General features: G+C 41.3%; 1 protein-coding gene across 10 annotated transcripts in view; it reads right to left on the bottom strand.

The window, feature by feature from the left end:
- Positions 1-19,979, bottom strand: part of rbfox1 (RNA binding fox-1 homolog 1) — a 1,740,493-nt gene that overhangs the window by 792,412 nt on the left and 928,102 nt on the right. The window lies entirely within an intron of this gene.

Genomic DNA, 19,979 nt, shown 5'->3' with positions numbered 1-19,979 from the left:
GGTTTCCAGTCTTGGCCTTTGGCAACCCCTCCCCCAAACCACTGCAACCATCACTATCACTGTTGGATCTTGATGCTTGCCTGTCAACCTTGGCTTATGATATCTTCTCTCTAGCACCATGCTCCCAGCCTCATTTCTTATCTCCCTGCTCTTCAAGCAGCTCCCACACAGCTGGCACCTATCTACCTTGCTCACTGCTCCTTTAATTACAAATTGTTCCACTCCAGCATTTACAGTAAACACAGGACAGAACCAAGCTGTGATTAAGGTAGCAGGTCCTCACAGTTTTCTTGCATTCAACTTACAGGGGTCACTTTTCTCTCATTGGTACCACTAAGTGAATGTTCTCTTGCAATTTGGGGATTTTGGGTCAGGTTTGCATATTTCTCATTGCTTCATCAATGTTCTGATAAATGGCTATTGATTTGAAATATTAATGCTGTTACCCTCTCCACAGATGCTACCTGACCTGCTTCGTATTTCCAGCATCTTCTATTCTTATTCCAAATGGTTCATCCATATCTGCAAATTAATCACTTCAAAGTGAATCTAGCCAATCAACAATCAATTGGAGACAAAAAAACCTGCCGATGCTGGAAGCCAAGGTAGACAAACAGGAGGCTGGAAGAATGCAGCAAGCCAGGCAGCATCAGGAGGTGGAAGTCAACATTTTGGGTGTCAACCTTCTTCAGGACTGGAGGTCCTGATGATTCCTAGCTTGCTGGGTCCTTCTAGCCTCCTGCTTGTCTACCTTTCAATGAATCAGCAGCTAATCAGTAATGCAATATTTAAAAAGTCTCTTTCAGGTCACAGTGGTAACAGCAGCAAAATGTTAAAATTTTATTTACTGAAACCAAATTAAAATTTTCTGAAATTCGTTCTAATTTGGTTCCCTCTATGACATTCAGAAGGAGAGGTAGAATGATCATCTCAGCTATTGCTGGATGCCAACTGGATGAAAGGTCATAAATTATCTATTCATGCCAGCACCCTCATGTGTATATTATGCAAGAAAAATATTTAGTTATTCATTATTTTGTTTCACCAGTTAATGATGAAAATTCCACGCAATTACCAGACTGGATGATTTTGTCATGAATATTTTTACCAGCAGCTCTTGTGACACCATAAGGCCTGAGTTAACATCCTACCTACTCCAGAGGTGTGTAATAACATCTCTGAACAGGATGAAGAGAAAATATCTATAACACCTTTATTAGGACTCTTGTGGCACTGTGATGATATCCCTACTTCTCAGTCAAAAGGCATGAGTTCACGTCTGCCTTATCCTCCGATGTGTGTCATAACATGTCTGGAAAGGTTAAGTTAATGGATTCATAATATCCTTGTTAAAATGTGAAGGTGCATACATGGGGCATTGAAGATACTTGAATATTGGCAGTTGCTTAGACACCGTTGAGAAATCTGTCGCGTCTACTAAAAAGCTTAGAATACTCAAATTTATTCAATAATGAATCAATACACATGACCCCATTCTGATCACTGGTTTAGCATAAATAGAGGTATTTGACAGAAAGCAAAACCAAGCAATGAAAATAATTCTGGATTTTAAAACCATATAAACACAAATAGAGAAGCTCATTATCATGTGCATATTATTTTGCTGCTCAATTTCCTTTTAGCCTGGTTGATTCGAGGGGCTTTACATTTCCATCTTTCTGATGAATGATGAAAGCTCGAGTCAGAAACAAATGCTGAATCGATCAGAGGGCAGTTACAATGAGTAGCAGGCAATCCAATGAATTCCTATGGTTTAAGTGCCTAAATGGTTGCAGGTCATTTGTGGGGCAAGTGCAAAGAGAAAGTAAAAACGCAACTTGCCCTGCAGCAGATTGGCATTCTTTTGTAGATATCAGTCCTTTTCTCAAGTGATGCTGTCACTGGGATGCTGCAGTCATGCCTGCAAAAGCTAAAGTGGTCAGGATATTGATCACTGTCTATGGGCTGATCAGTTCACTCTCATGGTTTTGTAATCACGAGCAGCACTACAATAAGCTGACACGTGACTAAGTCAATGAGGAATGGCTGATGATTTTTAGTGTGATAAATAAATTAATACTTTGGAAATAAAATTAAACATCTTCAGCATCTCATGAAAGCAGAAGTGAGGAAGGATTTCAAAAGGGAAGTCTTCATTTGTAATCAACTTCACTAACAAGAAATCTCAATCCTTTTATTCCAAGATGCCCCTGGTAATAACTTGCCTTTGTCTGTTCTCCTGACTCCACACTTTCATGCTGCCTATCACCAGCTTAACTAAAGCAAGATACTGAACTGTGGAATTTTTAAAAAAGCAACTTAATTCAGTTATTCTAATCATTCTCTGGGTTTTGCATGCGTTGCTTATTTCCCTTGTTTCATTCTGGAACCAATTCTGTCAATTAAAATTCTCTGATTTTTAAGCCATATGCCTTACAGCTTATTCTTTTGTTTTCTTACATCCAAGCTTTTCCCTCCCCTTTCCATGCTTTTCATTTGTAACACTTACTGTTTCAGATGAAATGGATTGAATTTATCACCTCTGTCCTCAGATGCTGCAAATGATATGCTCAGAGTTTCCAGCATTTCCTTTTCTAACTGCAAGTTTTTATAAATGCCAGGAATCTGAAATAAAGCTGGAAAATCCTGGAAATGTATGGTGTATCCATCAGTATCTGTGTAGCCCTTGTATGAAGATATATTAACCTGTCTTATTTTGAGATTCTAATGACACTGCTGTATTTCCAGCATTTGTTTTTATTTTAGTATAACTATTCGGCATTAAACACAATTCCACTATCATGTAGCATAGTGATACCTCAATTTGTTTTCTGATCACAGCAAAGGGAAATCCAGCATTTAAACAACATTGACTGAATGCTATACATTTAATCTAGATCAAATATATTTATATGACAACTCTGTCCCTACATCACGGCACTAACCATAAGTAACACTTGAATACCGTTCTCTAACACACAAGTTCACACAATGCCATAAATCTTCATTCTTAAAGTCAGGACACAAAGCAGATTACAATGTTCTTCACAATTAATCCCAGTCCGTGTGGAAACGTGTGGGATCTCTGCCTTTTCCCAATCTGTTTACCCTGAATTGAGTTTAAAATCTTTACACTTTTGGCAAAATGACAGAATTCACGTCAGGAAAAGAAAAAACAGAAATGCACCAAACTGTTCTGGAAATACGGTTGCTGCCATGCAGTCATAAATATAAAATGACAAAGTCAGCAGAAAGTAACACTGGTCAGGATGTAAGGCTACATTTTTAGTCACACTGTAAGGGGTTAATTTTTACGCGAGTAAAACTTTGGAAAGCTCGAAATAAACAATCTCCATTCACCTCACTGTCGCTGAGTTGCCTGGTCAATATGTCTTCCCACCATCCTGCCCCCAAAAGTAGCACCAAATAAGACAAAAATACACTTGCATGTATGGAGGGAACTGAACAGCACTTCAGTGTGTGATTCCTTCAAGTAGGCTGACACCAGGATGCTTCAGTTTTGACCAAGTGGTTAACACAGAAAGTTTGGGTTTTTTTGGTGAAAGGCCAGGAAGCCACAAGTCTGACCACTACTTGTTATTTTACAGTATTCCCCAAGTTAAAATTCCAAATGATGCTCAGCATTAAAATAGCATCGTTGGACTCATTCTGTTTTTGGAGAACCTCATGAAAGCTGTCAGCTTGGTTTCAAACTTGACAAGCCTGGGGTCCAAATGGTTTGCTATTTGAAAGAAAATCCAGCTGGCCATTCAAAGTGCCCATCCATACATGGAAAGCCTGTGCCTTTTTCAAATTCAGCTTCATTGCCTTCCAGAGTCATAAACTCGGAGCCATACAGCATGGAAACACATCATTCGGTCCGACCATCCATGCCAAACATAATCCCAAAATAAACTAGTCCCACATGCTTGCTCCTGACCCAGATCCTTCTAAACCTTTCCTATTCATATATTTATCCAAACACAAAACATTGGCTGGTGATAAGTTGGTCATTGTTTCATAAAGCTATTTACTGACTGACTTCAAATGCACAGTTATTAAATTAATATTATTAACGAATACTAAAAATATTAGTTAGTAAGGGGAGGCAATGGTGCATTGCTTTGCCACTGGACTAATAATCAAGAATTCCAGGTAATTTTCTGGGGATCCATGTTTGAATCCCATCACGGCAGACTACAGAATTTGAAAATTAAAAATAAACTGGAATTAGAAGTCTAACGATGACCATGAAATACTGTAAATTGCTCTGAAAACTCACCTGCTGGAAGGAAATCCGGCTTCCTTACCTGGTCTCACTTACAGAAAAGTGGTTGACTCCTAACTACCTTTTGAAATGGTCTAGCAAGTCATTCAATTATTCCAAACTGCTAAAACCTTGTAAAAAAGCAATGATACCAAATGATCTTGGCATCAAACTAAGCACCCGAAATGACAGGGGCAAACTCAGCCTTGTCAACCCTGCTAAGGGAACATATACTTGGCCTCATCCTCAGCAACTGGCCTGCCACAGATGTGTCTGTCCATGACAGGATCGGTAAGAGTGACCACCTGCATAATCCTGGGGGAGGCGCTGTCCAATCATCACATTGAGGATACCCTCCACTGTGTTGTGTGGCATTATAGCTGTTCTTAATGGCATAAATTTTGAATAGATCTATCAATTCAAGATTGAGCATCAGTGAGGCAATGTGCGCCATGATCAGCAACAGAATTGGACTCAAACACAATCGGCAACTTCATGGCTCAGTATACCCCAACTCCCCCCCCCCCCCCCCCCCACACTTTATCATCCCCAGAGGATCAACCACAGTTCAATGAAAAATGCAGGATGGTATGCCAGGAGCAGCACCTAGCATATTCAAAAGTGAGGCTCCTGTAATGATTATAATGAGGTTAGCCAGGTCAACACGTGAAATATGAGGAAAGACCTGAAATGTTAACTCTGATTTTTCTTCACAGATGTTGCCAGACCAGCTGAGCTTTTCCAGCAACTACTGTTTTTGTTTTTGATTTATAGCATCTGTAGTTCTTTCGGTTTTTAGAATATAAGTTCCCTGATTGGGGCTGTTAATTTGGTCCGATCAGGGAGGCCTGATTAAAATGGGAGTGTCAGAGGTTCTGTTCACTCTGAGAGCTAGCTCTGAGGGAGCTGGATCAGTGTCAAGGATTGTCCACATATAAATAAAGGGTGACATGGTGACGGAATATCAGCCTCTATGGAGTTATTTTAATTCCAACTTGGTGAAGCAACAATACAGGATAATTTACATTCCAAACACCATAGGCAGCAAGAGATAAGCAGCGCTAGGTGAATCTACAGCCAAAGGGTCAGATCCATGCTCTGCAGTTCCCACCACATTCAGATGTGGAGAGTGATGGATAATTAAACAATATCAAAAGACTCCTCAATACTCTAACTCCAATGATGCATCGGTTCAAAAGATAAATCTGAAACATTCACCACAATCTTCGGCAGAAATGTTGAGTAGTTGATCTGTCTTGTCCTTCTTTGGCAGTTCCCAGCATCACAAATGCCAGCCTTCATCAAGAAGTGGTTGACTTGTGCACCAGAACCGGCTGCATACCTCGCCAAACTGTTCCAATATACTAGCATCTCCTTGACAATGTGGAAAATTGCCCAGGTTATGCTTTCTACATGAAAAGCAGGACAATTCTTTCCCAGCTAATTGGTATCCTGTCCTGCTCCCCTTGCTAATAATATGTCAACTGTGACAGAGATCCTAAGTAAACTTTGGGCCATTGTTTTAGTTTGCTGCAAATTGTAATTTTTTTTCTTGTTTTATCATTTTCAAAACTTTGGGGAATGTGAATAATATTTTATACAGGTTAAAATGGAAATTTCCTTTATCTAGAAACCACCTTATACCTACACAATGCAATTGCTGGAAATTCATTCATAATCAAAAGTGGGAATGCAGAGACTACAAGAAACAACTATTGAACCTGAAGAGATCCTGAGACAAGTATTCGGCAATTTGTAGACATTGAATCAACCTCATAAGCTGCTCCCTGAAGATCTTCTGATACCACATGAAGTGGAGGACATTCAATATTACATTATTGGTGTGACTGGAATCATCCCTGACTAACGTCTTGAAACCTATCCAGGCGAAAGAAAATTGGGATGGGGTGATGATTGGAATGCATGGGGGTGTCACTGCAAGAGATACAACCAGGAAGGGGCAATTGCGGGCAGTGTGATCCAGTGAAAGATGATCAGGAAATAGTTTAGTGGTGACCATTCGTGGAGAAGATTTGATAAAATGAAACTTCCAGGTCCTCTAAAGGCAAGCACAAAATTGGTTTTCAAATTAATTGCACTTCAAATGATATTCTTTTGAAGAAGCTTCATTATGTCTTTGAATCCAATTTTATCAACAAGTCTGCAGTTAGAGACAACTTAAGCTGTGATAAATACACAAGTGGTTGAGCAGTCCTCTTGAATGAAAGCCAATCACATGTGATAGAATTTCACAGTCCTATATCTGGCATAGTTACAATAATTGTTTTTTAAAAGAGTGATGTGCTGAGGACAGATTTATGTTTCCAGAGGAGATGCAAAACATAATTTCCAACATTTATGATTTATTAATGCATCGTATAATGACATTACATGTTGCTAACTTTGGTTAGAGTTTTATATCTCTTGCTTAAGAGTTCACAACTTTTATTTATTGTTGTGTCATGAGATTACTCGGCGAAGTTGTGGAGAAAAAAAAATGAGGTGATTCTCAGAAAGAGAAAGGATCAATCTGGACAGGTATTGGTTTAACTAATGATCCAAATCAAAGTAAATGAATCAGCAAATTAATTAAAATGCAGAAAATTTGGAATTATTTCACCACTAAACACTCTCAACCTGCAATAACTATATCAGTTAAGCATGGGATATCTTGACAGCAAAAGCAGCATTGAGCTTGTGTCCTTCTCCTTCCCCATCAAAAGGAGGATGTGTAAAGATAAGTCCAGAATAACAGAACAATAAAAAATGATTGAAAGTTCCAATAATGAATTTAGAGATTAATCTGAAAAGTGACAAAGGACATACAAACAATTCATCTTTGTTTAAAAATATTTTTACTCAACCATACAGCTTTTGTGTGTGGTTTTTGTGTCAGCTCTTTTGAACCACGACTGACACGTCACATAGAATAGCAATTTAGTCAGCAGAAAATCAGCTCATGTGTGCAAGCAGCCAAAGTGAAGTTCTGAAAGAACTCAATGGTGGGTTCATAAAAAAACTATAAACTCAAATTAAAAGCAGTTTATTAGGGAAACATTTAACAGCAGTCAAGCTATTGGGTATAATTAAAATAGAACTTTGTATTTGACAACTTTCTTTTCCATTTTAAATCAAGAATTGTGCTTTAGGTTTCTGCGCCTGACAAGTTACCAATCATAATGGGCATCAACTTCCACAGTAATTTCTAAACATGGGAGCAATTGCCTGTTTGACCAATTAGATATTGGGCACTAATCTGCAATCAAAAGTATACCCTGGGATAATCATTACTTTTTCACTTGACATTTGACCAACCCAATACCTCAGAAAAGCCAATTAAAAAGTGCTGTGACTCAAGCATTCACGTATGGTAGCAGCTACACTGCCTAAAAAGCAGGGACATTTTGCTCATGTTGCAGAAATGCACAAGTGCAAAGGACATCCAAAGCTATTAATTTTTAGATTTGTTGATTAGAAATGAATACAGTAATGGTATTCCTGAATAGAAACTCCATTTTCTGAGGTGTGCCTTCTTTTTGACTGGGGAGAAAGAGCACCTTTTTGCAGAGTATTTGCACAGGATCAGGAATATTGCACTTGTGCTGAGAAGCAGTTTGGGGAGATATAAAAGAAAGATTAATGAAAACATTACTGTTAGTTTCCCCAACATGTTGGTGCATGACAGATGGTGATGTTGGCAATTATAATGAGATACATTAGAAGTGAGAAAATCCACTTAAATAGCTTTCTGCCAGGAAGAACGGATGGTAGTACAGCAAGTGTACTTATACTGTGGCTATATGCCAAACCACAAGGAGAATAAATGCATTCTCAACAACCTGTTCTCTAAAGAATTTCAATTTTCATGTAAAATTAGATGACAATTAGTAATCATGCATCTCATAACTGCAAAGAAACTTAGGATTTGAATTTCCACTTTCCATTTTTTTTGAATGCCTCTTTTTCATAGTAATAAAATATTGCTAAATGATCATGGCAGCATGTATTTCCTGAGAATGCAATGTCATAAACACTGACTGAAAACTTGCAGCAATCATAATGGACATTCAACGATGATTCTTTAAAGTAATGACCGAACCATTCAGCATTGCATGTCACAGTCAAAAAGTTATTAATCTAACAGTAGAGAATATAAAATCAGGTAACATTTCTAACAGAAAAATGAGCACACATTTGTGATAAGAAAGGAAAGCAAAGGAGATACTAAGTGCAACAATATATCATTGACGAAGTTAATTGTACATCAACTTATCAGCGAAATTGGTCCAGATTCTGCAGTGGAAATGGCAGCAAAATTGTCAAAATTCATTATCATGGGTCCAAGACTAGTATTCTACACTTAAAAAAGGGTAATTATATGTGCACAAAAGCTGAGCTAGCTGAAGTATGTTTGTACGACTCTGCTGAAACTGTTGTCACTTCAGTAGTGTACATGAGTGCAGAACGATGTGGAAATCTGGACATCGCTGGTGTTGATTCTCTGGTTCTCCTATCGTGCCTGCTGAGGTTCCTCCAGACTGCAATTAATGGAAAAGCTTTGAATTGACAGGAATTTTCAGTCTAAGACCATTAGTCTCACTACAAAAAAAACTTGAAAAAGTTCCACGTTGTTAAATGAGTTGTAACTATGTATTTGATGACATATCATGTTAACTACTGCTGCGAAACATTCACTGGTGGTCAAAAGTAACTTCTAATCACTTTTAATTAACCTTTTCAGACATGTTATGGTACACATCTGGGGCAAGGGAGATTTGAACATGAATCCTGGTTGCAGTGCTATCGAGACTACATCATTAATCCCTCAATATTGTTTCAGCCCAGTTTTGAGCAAGAGATGTTGCATGTGTGAAACAAATATGATAACCACTACTCAACACTAATAATTTCAAGCTCACCATTACAGGTCAAACTTTTACTTCTACACTTTTTATCATGAGATGCAGAAGTCAAACTGTAGAAGTGAAGACTGCAAAACATTGAGAAGTGTCATAATATTAAAGGGTGATGTAAATTCCCAATATGAAAGAACATTCATATGCAGAGATACCAGTAACTGTGCAGCAAATGAACTGTGAAAACTATAAATAGTTGTACATTCTATAGTCTGAGTCAAATTGCCAGACGATATCTTCCATAACAGTAATCATCCTGGAACTCTCATTTAAGCCATTGTCATTTCCACACTCAACTATTCTCGCATGTTCCTGATCAGTGTTCAATTCTCCTCCCTTTAACATTTCACCTTCTACTCCTAACTATCTTGAACCAAATCCTCTCATTGGATTGGATCCTGGTCCACAAATACCTCAAATTCATAATTCTCATTCTCCTGTTTAAATCTGTTTATGATCTCACACCTTCCTGCTTATGCAACTCTACCAGCTATCCAATCAGTTAAAAAATCTTTTCCAACCTCATTTTGTTTCTGTCTCTATTCAGCTACCCACTGCTGCATCCTCATTTATCTACATTCTGAATGCCTTCCCTAATCTAATCCACCTTCCTCTTCTGTGCAATCCACCTTATCCACCTAATTGTTGAGCACCTTTCTGAATAGCTGTTCCTTTAAATCAGTGTCTATTTTTGTTCAATTACATTATTACAATATTTTCTATGAAAAGGTGCTCAATAAATACAAACTGCTGTTGGTGTTAATGCAGGAAATACAGCAAACAGGATTATCATTATTCTTCAAAGCGCTCTCAGTTTAAGGCAAAACTGGTGCAGTTGAACAAAATGGGTTTCCCATAACATTTAACAACTCATTCTGAATCATAACACGTGGTTGATCTATTCAGTAGGATTGATTTTGAGGCACTTCAACTGGAGACTGTTTGTGGAGAATCACTCATTGAGCACCATAATAATTGTATATCCTATGATTATACAAAACATATTAATCGATTCATGTACAATAATAAGCATTTCAAAAGTAAGTAAGTAGGTATATCACAATGGATAACTTTCCTTTCATACTCAAAGTTCATTTTGCTTCCTCAATAAAGCCATCAGTGAATCACACACATGAACATTGTGATTGAAAACAGAGACTAACATGATTCCACAAATGATAGATGAAGAACACTGTACACTTCCAAAAGGATATAATGAGGTTTTGGTGTTCGTAAGTAAAAAGAGGCAGCATGGTATTGGTTAATGATGGTGAGCTGATACAAACTGGCAAATCAATATGCTAAGTATCTGTATTGTCATGCACAAGAGCAGGTCGAGAGAGATATATGGGCCAAATGTTGGCAAATGGGACTAACTTTATTTAGGATGTCTGATCAGCATGGACAAATTGGACCGAAGTGTCTGTTTCCATACTGTACAGCTCTATGACTCTAAAGATTACACATGTCTACACAGGATAAATGCACAAAATGGTCTATCCAGCCCACCCAGTCCCTGCTGAGGTTTATGTGCCATTAGAAGTTCTTCCGACCATTTCTCATCCAAATCGACCATAGTATCCATCCACTCCCTTCTCCCTCACACTTGTATGTTTACCCCTCTACTTGCAGATATGTTCTTTTCAACTTCTTGCACATCCTTATCACTTTCATAGAAAATAACAAACAATTCTTTCCTGCAGATTGTTGCATAAGTGGCACCATCTGTGGCATCGCCTGTCACATGATCGTACGTATGTATGTTTGTGAGGAGAGCGCTACTTCTCCTGCCAACTTCAATGGCACCTCCTGTCGTATTCATAAATGCAGATTGAAAATGTCAAGGTCTGCATCTGAAATGGGCACCAGATGCTTTTCATTTGGGGTTAAAGGGACCGAACATCTGCTTGAGGTCTCCTTACGAAAAAGTTTACGATCTGACCACAACTTTTAACAGGAGCCTGCTACTTTCAGGGAATTATGGTGAACATGTGGCTAAACAGTCAAAGCTTAAAGGAATAATTGGAAACCACACCCAAAACCTACATTTAAAAACATACTTAGCTGAATGTGGGACATGGGAGAAGTAGGTTCTTTACTGTGTGTAATCTCTAGGTTGGAATGGGTAGCTCCATGGCGCACCTATTGTTGGATATGCTTGCCAACTGCCAGCAACTTATTGCCAAATTGAAAATGAATTGTGGGCCACTATGTTGTTGACAGGAGCCTTCCAGAGTGTCCAAGGTAGGAGAGGATGGAACGTATTCTGAAGAGAGGGAAGTGATCAGGAAGTGAAGGAGTGATCAGGAGAGATAATCATCGGAAAGTTTCCAGTGGGCAATAGTCTCTTGAAACTGCAGTGGTGCATGGTCCTCTCAGTTTATTCCTGTCATTAGATTTTAACAAGCTCAACCTTTGATGGGAGTTTCCCTTGAGAGCCAATGGTTCGGCCACATGTAGCTGTCCAAGGTCATTGAGTTCAGCCAATTCCAGCCTCTTGGGCCATGATTCATATTGCACCATTATGGATGGCTGTGCTGGGCTCTGAAGACTCCTCCCTAAACAATTGTGCCTCTACTTTAAAGAAGGAAGTGACCAACATAGGGAAACTGAAGGCCTGGGGGCCAATATGTTGTTCAAAAATGTCATTTTTAAGGAACATCACTTCCCTTCTTTAAGATGTTCCTATGTGGCTCCCCATGTGGCTCAGTCTCAATTTGTTTTTTGATGATTCCTCTAAACGTAGTTCGGGATATTTTATTCTGTGTTATATGAATACAAGCTGCTGTTTTTGTTATTGCAATGGGCACATTTTTCAAGTTGGCCAATTTTTCAAAGTGGATAACAAACAGCTGTCATTATTAGTTGCGTACTGATTCTTGACTCCATGTGTTCTGCTTTCCCCTAGCTACCTAGGGTGCTGCTCACCACCAAGATGGGCAAGGCTGCAGCAAGGCACAAGTGGGTACTGCAGACTCTGGAGATTAGAATCAAGATTAGAGTGGTGCTGGAAAAGGACCAGTAAAGTGGAACAGCAGCAGTGGGAGTAGGAGTATTATCATCCTGACAGAGGACAGCAGGATCATTGTCACTCTGTCAGGGCTGTACCTCAGCACTGTCACTGATCTGTTTGATGGACTGCTGTGAAAGCCCTTTTAAAAATAACTCCGGTTAAAAGTCACTGTCACTTTCGAGCGCCAAGTGTGTTATTCTGACAAGAAGCCCAAATCATAATCCCAAAACGGTAAAACTGAGCAGGAGGATATTGCAATCCACATTAGCTATTTAATGGAAAGTAATGCTGCAGCTGTCAAGATTAGAGTGGTGCTGGAAAAGCACAGCAGGTCAGGCAGCATCTGAGGACCAGGAAAAATCAACATTTCGGGCAACAGCCCTTCGTCTGTTGGCCATCCAGTCTGGACTGCTGCACCTCATAATGACATAAACAGTATGTAGCAGGGTCTCCTATGCCCAGAGAGGCTTGAGGCTGTCCTCTAATGCCATTTGTTCTCTGCTGAAATGGAGGCCAACACCCTTCCACCAGTCATGTTGCAGCCAATGGGGAAGTAACTTGCAGAGGCAATACTGGAGACAAAGGCACTCAGAACATGTGTGCTAAGGAAATGCACAAAGGTGACTGGTTTGTTTTTACATACATCGTGTCAAGACCACATGTATAAATTTAGGTTCAAAGGTGCATTTTCTGGTGGTTAGATTGGGACCAAGTCAACAATCATGAAAAGCTAAAAGCGTGGAACGGTTGGTGAATGGGAGTTGTTATTATGATTCATTAATTATTTAATCTCAGAGCCTGGAGTGAAGGGGACTGTCTATGTTGTAACTCCTTTTTCATTTCCTGTAATTCCACTTCCTGATGCAATACTTCTGCTACTTCACCCTCGTCCTCTTCCTAATGCTCCTGCTCACCTGCATTACGTCAGATAGATGGTGGTGAAAGAGCTGTTCCCTCACTTATAGTCAGGCTATGCAGCACATGGGATATTAACACTGATAACTGCTCAGCAAAGTGCAACAGGACGTCTCCAGAGTGGGTTGAGAGGGCAGAAGCATTGTTTGAGGATGCTGACGATATGCTCTATAATGTTCTTTGTGACTGCTTGGCTGTCATTGTAAGCTTGCTGTACACATGTTATGTAGGTTCCTGACTAAAGTCATAAGCTAAGTTGTGAGCGGATAACCTTTGCTGCCCATTTAACTTGTCATGTTAGTTCAAATACAGGGACATTGAGGACTGCCATAGAGTAAAGGAACCATAACTACTGCCAGGAAAACAAAATTTCTCTGAGTGATGCTCTGCTTGTGGTAGCCATACCAACTTTGCAGGGAGTGGAATGCCTTTTGGTTCATACAAATGGTTGTGAAAAGCTAAAGAAAATGTAAGACAATGTGCATACTATCAATGGCATCATGCAAGTGGACAGCCTGCAAGTTTGCATACACTTGTACTTGCAGCATTTGCTTGATTCGGGCAAGACAGAATCAGATGAAACTGCCTATGTATAGAGACCGTCAATGACCTCTCCAATGCAGCAGTGTGCTCTAATTCTAAGATGATGTTTGTTTCTCCAGTGTCCCAAATTTGTAATAGAGGAATTATTAATTTTTGATTCCATGGACTGATGTAATATCTGGGACATTCGTTTGCAATAAAGTACTGTGTTTCAAGAATGGCAGCAGAGGTCACCTGATAAAAAAACTGATCAAGTTTCTAAAAATTTCTAACATGGATTAACAGGACACACCTTTGGGCAGATTCCTCCCCCCCCCCCCCTGCAGAATTTCACACGAGCTACATTTCAACTATCTGGCAGGAAGAAAGAAATCTTTAAAGCCAATAAGCAACACCTTGCAGAAAGTGCCAAGTGACAAAGGGAACCCACTAAAACCCGCTTGCAAAAGGGTGCTGGAGATTCTTCATTGGCATTTTAATAGTTTGATAATGGGCGACCAATACTCTTCTGTTAGCATAGGTTCTGTCCAAAGTATGCCAATAGTCAGGTATCACATGCCTAAAACTACATATCAGGAAATGCTTTAATTATAAACATGACTGTCAGTTACAGAGTGAAATAATATCAAGACTACCTGCATGATGCAATAGAAATAGATTTCTATACTAACCTTTTTTTCCAAAATTGGACCCTATCTCTGCTACAAGCTGAAATACATCACAGAGTTAGGAAATTTAAAAATAAAAGGAACATCAAATGTCATAGCATACACTCAGGAAAAGGATAGACTGCAATTTAAAAAAGATTATCTATTGCTTACATTGACTGCAGAACCTGAAGACCACCAAAGTGACATCAGAATGCATCATTCTTTCTTCCTTGTGGACTTTAAATATTTTCCAACTCCCCCTCTCCCAGTGTGTGTGTGTGTGTGTGTGTAAAAAAGTCATTTTCAAATATGCTTACTTTATTGAGGTCAAGTTAAATGAAATCAACTCAATTTTTTTTCCTTCCACAGATCTGTCTCACTTATTTCTTCATTTGGTTTTACACGTTTTCAGGCACATATTGAATTAAGATAAGCAATTTTTAAACAAAACAAATTCTGTTATTACCAAACTCAAGAGTGGGAAGAGAGGAATGTATGCACCCCTCTGGACTTGGTTGTAACATCAATAATTACCTTGAAGGAAAACAGCTAAATGTTTAGAGACACAATCGCCTTGACAGCCAGAGGACAGGAAATCTGCCTGGTCCTTGTTCGAGGTGATGACTGTTGTAGTTGGTAGGTATCAGTCAAAATCTCTTCACTAAAGTCAAGCATTGATTACTGCTTAGGTTAAAGTGGGTAAAACTCAAGGACAACTAGGGATGGGCAATAAATGTTAGCCATCCCACAAATTAAATCAATGAATAAAAATCATCCTGAAAAACCCGAAGTTGATTTGGCTTCTTGCTGAGTGACCTGAACCCCTGCTCCTTCTCATCACTCTTCCAGAAGCTTGGCCTGTTCTGTGTGACCTCTCTTTGTCAGGCCCAATTCCAGGCAGAAGGCCTAGCTGACCATTTATAGCTGGAAGCAACTTGTTTCAGCAAAATCTCTTAAGTGAACATAAAATTATTTTACCACCAGTCTAATAATTTTCTGTAGACTATTCAATCTCAACCAAAGTACAAAAACAATTGCACACAAAATAAATAATCTGGAAACTAAATTGTAAATAATGATTTTTTTCAATTGAGTGGCTAAGGGGCTCTTTCATGCTGTTTTAACGTCTTATTCAGCTTTGTGAGACTGGAGTGAGGATGTATGTAAAAATGGCCACTCTTATACTAAGTCGACATTGACTGATGTCACAACTGAGGCTTTTCAAGCAAAATCAATGAAAATGGGAGAAAGTGAGGACTGCAGATGCTAGAGATCAGAGTCGAGATAATGGTGCTGGAAAAGCACAGCAGATCAGGCAGCAGTCGAGGAACAGGAGAATCGATGTTTCAGACAAGAGCCCTTCATCAGGAATGAGGCTTGTGAGCCGAGGGGGTGAAGAGAAAATTGGGAGGGGGCAGGGATGGGGGGGGCGGGGGGGGGGGGGGAGGTAGCTGGAAGTGTGATAGGTAGACAGAGATAGGATAAAGGTGTTAAGTCAGAGAAGAGAGTGGAGCGGAGAGGTGGGAAGGAAGATGGACAGGTAAAACAGGTTATGAGGGTGGTGGCAAGTTGGAAGGTTATAACTGGGATAAGGTGGGGGGAGGGGAAATGAGGAAACTGGTCAAATCCACATGGGTTTGGAAGGTCCCAAGGCAGAAGATGAGGCATTCTTCCTCCAGGTGTCAGGTCATTAAGGTGTGGCGATGGAGGAGGCAGAGTAGGAGGGGGAGTTGAAATGTTTGGCCACAGGGCAGTGGGGTTGGTTGGTGTGGGTGTCATGAAGATGTTCTCTGAAGTGCTCTGTGAGTAGGGGTCCTGTCTCCCCAGTGTGGAGGAGACCGCATCGGGAGCAACGGATACAATAAATGACGTGTGGAAGTGCAGGTAAAATGCTGATGGATGTGGAAGGCTCCTTTGGGACCTTAGACGGAGGTGAGGGGGGGAGGTATGGGCGCAGGTTTGCAACCCTGCGGTGGGAGGGGAAGATGCCAGGAGGGGAAGGTGGGTTGGTGGTTGGCGTGAACCTGACAAGAGAATTGTGGAGAGAATGGCCTTTACAGAAAGCATATCGGGGTGGGGAGGGAAATATATCTCTGGTGGTGGGGTCCGCTTTTGGTGGCAGAAATGGTGGAGGATGGTGCAATGTATACGAAGTTTAGTAGGGTGGAAGGTGAGGACCAGGTGGATTTTGTCCTTGTTGCAGTTGGAGGAGTGGGGTTCAAGGGCGGAGATGCAGGAAGTGGATGAGAAGCACTGGAGGGCATCATTGATCACATGGGAGGGGAAATTGCAGTCTTTGTGTATTCCGTGGTGGAAACTGGTCCTTCTTGGAGCAGATGTGACAGAGGCAGAGGAATTGGAAATAAGGGATAGTGTTTTTATAGGAGGCAGGGTGAGAGGAGGTGTAGTCCAGGTAGCTGTGGGAGTTGGTTGGTAGAAGATGCCCATGTTGATTTGGTCACCGTTGATGGAGATGGAGAGGTCCGGAAGGGGAGGGAGGTGTCTGAGATTGTTTAGGTGAACTTAAGGTCAGGGTGGAATGTATTGGTGAAGTTGATGAACTGTTCAACTTCCTTGAGGGAGCATGAGGTGGTGCCAATACAGTCATCGCCTCATGGAGGAAAAGGTGGGGAATGGTGCCAGTATAACTACACAAGATGGACTGTTCCACGTAACCAACAAAGCAACGGGCATAGCTGAGGCCCATGGGAGAGCCCATGGCTACCTCTTTCATCTGGAGGATGGGGGAAGATTCAAAGAGGAAATTATTGAGTGTGAGGACCAGTTCAGCCAAATGAATGAAAATATCAGTGGAGGGATACTGGTGGGGACGCCAGGAGTGGAAGAAATGGAGGGTTTGGAGCCCCTGGTCATGGCTGATGAAGGTTTATCAGGACTGGATGCCTATGGTGATGATAAAGCATTTAGGGCCAGGGAAACAAATATCTTGGAGGAGTTAGAGGGTGTGGGTGGTATCCAGAACATATGTGGGGTGTTTCTGGACTGGGAGTATGGGACAGTATCAAGGTATGTGAAGATGAGTTCAGTGGGGCAGGAGAATGCCAAGGCGATGGGTTGGTTGGGGTAGTCAGGCTTGTGGATCTTAGGTAGGAAGTAGAATCAGACGGTGCATGGTTCCCAGACTATGAGGTTGGAAGCTGTGAGTGGGAGATCCCCTGAGGTGATGAGGTTGTGTACGGTCTGGGAGATGATGGTTTGGTGGTGGGGGTGGGGGGACGTGGTGAGATCATTATCGAGGGGATGATAGGAGGAGGTGTCTTTGAGTTGGTGCCTGGCTTCAGCGGTGTAGAGGTCAGTGCGCCAAACTACCACTGAACCTCCCCGTTGTCTGCTGGTTTGATGGTGAGGTTGAGGTTGGAGCAGAGGGAGTCGACAGCTGCGTATTGTGAGGATGAGAGGTTGGAGTGGGTGAGGGGGTGGACAGGTTGAGGCAGTCAATATCCTGGCAGCAGTTTGAAATAAAGAGATCGAGGGCGGGTAACAGACCGGCACAGGGTGTCCAGGTGGATGGGGCATGTTGGAGGTGGGAGAAGGGCTCCTTTGAAAGTGGGCAGGAGTCTTGATGGAAAAAGTAAGCCCGGAGGCAGAGATAGCAGAAGAAGCATTCGCTATCGCAACACATGTTGAATTCGTTAATCCGGGGGTGGAAGGGGATGAAGGTAAGGCCATTGCTTAGGACTGATCGTTTGCCCTCAGTGAGGGGGGACGTCTGGGGGAATGGTGAAAACACAGCAGGGCTGGGAGCTAGGACCTGGTGTAGGGCTGGAGCTGGGAGTGGGGGCAGAGCCTGTTACTGGAGTGGTAGTGGAGAGACCGCGAGTGCCTTCATTTATGGAAGTAATGCTCACCCTGGCGTCGGGGGGCAGGGGGTGGGGGTGGGAGGGGGGGAGCGGAGGTGGTGACTGTGGGATCCACGGGGGCAGAAGTGGCTTAACATGTATTGTAGGCGATTCTGTTGGCAGTGTTCAGGTGAGTGGCGTCAATGGGGCAGAAGTGGCTGTGATGGCGGCAACAACAGGGATGGAAGTGATGTTCTGGTTAGGCCTCACGTTGGCTTCGGTGGCGGTGGATCTTGCAGCGGCAGCGGTGGATCTAGTAGTGGTCGCAGCTGGCCAGCTGTCACAAAGGCGACATGGTCAGTCGTGGCTGTGAGCTGTTGGGCAGCGGGGACTTAAGTGACACCATCGTTCGCTGCAGTGGTGGTGGCTGGAGCAGCCATGTGGCTGATGACGGCCGACCAGTTCCGGAGGCCGGGGGAAGCTTCTGGAATAATTGAGGAATCCCGACAATTGAGGTAGGTACATGAAAGTTTGTTGTACTTACAGTTTTTGATGTCTGATATGGTGTAGATAAAGTGTTTGCTCGGTGTGTGAATTCTTCTGAGAATGTAAAACAGCAGAGGTCCTTTGTAGATCTGAGAGAGTGTGGCCCTCAGCTGAGGCAGGGCTGACTGTAGAGAGATAAGGTGGCGGTGCATGGCTGCGAGTGTGGAGCAGAGGATCCCGAAGGAGAACTGTTGCTGGAGGTTTTGAATTTGTAGTAGGTACTGGTTGTCCTGTTCAAATCCAAATTGTGTTGGTCTGAATGTAGTCCAGAATCCATGCGGGATCAGTCGGTTTTGCAGGCAGGCACTGAGGAAGGATGTCACAATCTGCCTCATCAGTATGTAGCTGTGTATATGCAAACCTCCTTCTCAAGGCAATGTCCTTACATCAAAACTGTATCCACATCTCTCAGGTGGACTCTACTGAACCCCACTTCTCCCACAGTTCCTTATTTTGCAATACTGCGAGCTTTACATTTGAAATAAGGAACATTGTACAGAAAATTGACTAAGTTGTGGTTTAGCACAGTTTAAAGTCCTTTTTTTGGGATAAAAAGACATTTACAGCTCAACAATAATGACTGAAAATTGTAATAAAAGTGAATTCTGAAAATAATTACTTAACTTTGTAAATTCCACCACACAAACTTTTAATAACTTGCTATTCTGTTCTTTTCATTTTAAATTTGCAATGCTGCTGCATTGCTACTTTGATAGAGCATTGTTTTTGTATGAGACTACAGGAAAAGCTTTTTACATAGCACATCTTTATGTGCATTGAAATATGAAATACTCCACTCCACCTTGGCAAGATGTCCCTGAGAGATCTGACCTCAGCTTTTTACTATATTTATAAATGACTTGGATGAAGGAATAAAGGGCCATATATCTAAGTTTGCTGACGACACTAAAGTTTGGTAGCACAGTAAATAGTGTAAATGTGACTAGAAAATTGCAAAGGGGCATTGATGGATTAAATGAGTGGGCAGACGAAGTTCAGTGCAGAAAAACTGTGAGGTCATCCCTTTGGATCTAAGGAATATTAGAGTTTTGTTTTGAAATTGTGAGAAGCTAGCCTGTGTGGAGAAACAAAAATAGCTAATGGTCCCAATTAAGAAATCACCAAAATGTTTGCAACTAATTAAAAGGGCAGATAGAATGCAGGTCTTTATCTAAAAAAGATTGGAATACAAAGAATTGGAGTTTCCTGCAAGTGGAGCTAATATTGCAGCTATACAAAAGACTATTTAGACCTTAACTGGACTATTGCATTCTGTGTTTCGCACCTCACTTCAAGGAGGATTTATTGGCCCTGGGTAGTAGCAACATA

This window comes from Chiloscyllium plagiosum, unplaced genomic scaffold (genome assembly GCF_037043375.1).
Source record: "Chiloscyllium plagiosum isolate Xiang-an unplaced genomic scaffold, Cpla_swu_hap1 HiC_scaffold_20, whole genome shotgun sequence".
NCBI classification, from domain to species: Eukaryota; Metazoa; Chordata; class Chondrichthyes; order Orectolobiformes; family Hemiscylliidae; genus Chiloscyllium; species Chiloscyllium plagiosum.
Note: the sequence above shows the minus strand (reverse complement) of the source record. Positions and strands in the feature narration are given on the sequence as shown.